This window comes from Pseudorca crassidens, chromosome 7, assembly GCF_039906515.1.
Source record: "Pseudorca crassidens isolate mPseCra1 chromosome 7, mPseCra1.hap1, whole genome shotgun sequence".
NCBI lineage: Eukaryota > Metazoa > Chordata > Mammalia > Artiodactyla > Delphinidae > Pseudorca > Pseudorca crassidens.
Window position 1 is genome coordinate 102,070,980 of NC_090302.1, and position 1,376 is coordinate 102,072,355.

At 43.3% G+C, this 1,376-nt stretch overlaps 1 pseudogene; it reads right to left on the reverse strand.

Moving 5' to 3' along the window:
• Window positions 1–464: 464 nt before the first annotated feature.
• On the reverse strand, window positions 465–869 carry LOC137227139 (ribosomal protein uL24-like pseudogene; annotated as a pseudogene).
• Between the last annotated feature and the right edge of the window lie 507 nt (window positions 870–1,376).

Genomic DNA, 1,376 nt, shown 5'->3' on the forward strand with positions numbered 1-1,376 from the left:
AATGTTTACTGTAGCTGTAGGTGCCAGAGTCTCCCAGTGAATTTAGTGTCCTTGTTTTTGTTTCCCCTGTTGACTTTGTACTTTCCTAAATATTACTCCCCAGAGGGAGTCTGTGTCTTGGAAAACTAGCAGCTGCAATCCACTGTTATTCTGCTGGAGGGCTGTTGGTGTGGTGGTAATGTGGGGTGAGGGAGAAGAACCATTTTGTAATCATATGATTAAATTGCTTTCTTTTCATAGGTCTATGTCCCTGTGCTCTGACCTTCACAGTTTTTTTAGGAAACATTTTCAATTTTTATTCTCAGGATTATTAATCAAAATTGCAGAAGCTTATTTACAGAGCCACAGATCAATAATAAAACAGGAGGGAAATGAAACTTACAAGAGATATCTTGAAAAATTCCAAAGGAATACACACTAGCTAAAAATCTACAGTTAAATTGTGGCTGCACAACTGGCTATAGTCAATCCTGTATTTAATCAATAAGTTCTTCTTTATATCATAGGCTTTCTCTTTTCCAACTTGTCACGATTTGGCTTTACATTCGAGAATTTTTTTTTCTTCCAGTTTTAGCCTAGTGATAACCACCTTGCTCAGATGGACGTCCACGTGGACAATTGTACTCTTAGCTTTCTCGCACCCACTTGATGTAGATGATATATTTCTTTCTGTGCACCTGCACTGCGTTGCCAATTTGCTGACCTGTGTAGTGTTCCTGGGCCACCTGGAGCTCGTCGTCCTTGCAGAGGCAGATAGACCAGACATTGTACTTCTGCTGCATCTCCCCTGAGAGCCAGGCAGACATGGGCCAGGGGGCACTGAAGTGGTGTTTGCTGCAGTCCTAGGTCACAAAGGGATTGAACTTCATGATGACTGTCTACCTGGCACCCGCTGGGCTCAGAAGTGTGCGCTTTCACATGTATATTTTAGATCTCCTCACCTCCTTTGGTGAATCATGAAATCTAGAGGGTGACGCAAGTGAGAGAAGTGCCCTTATTGCAGGTATGACAGACTCTGATGAAGTTTGATTTTTCCCTGGAGAATAGCCCTTTGTTGTGGAGAAGACTTTAGGCATATTTCACAATTGTTACTCTTCCTCTTTTCCTGCCAGAGCCAGGAGGGGCTCTTTCTCAGAATTTCACCATGAGGACCTAGTGGGTTTCCTGGAGGTTAAAGCCCAGGAAAGTGTGAGGCCCCATAAGACTCCGACCAGCAGGAGTTTCTCTCCCATAGGTTGGTCCAATTCAGTCTCCAGCAGTTTATCAAAATTACCGTTTAAGTGTTCCTACCAGTTTATGGTTCCAGTGATTTCTGCTCTTCGGGTAAACAGATCTCAGCTGTGACTCTTTGGAGTCACCTGTCTAGATTTTGGGGT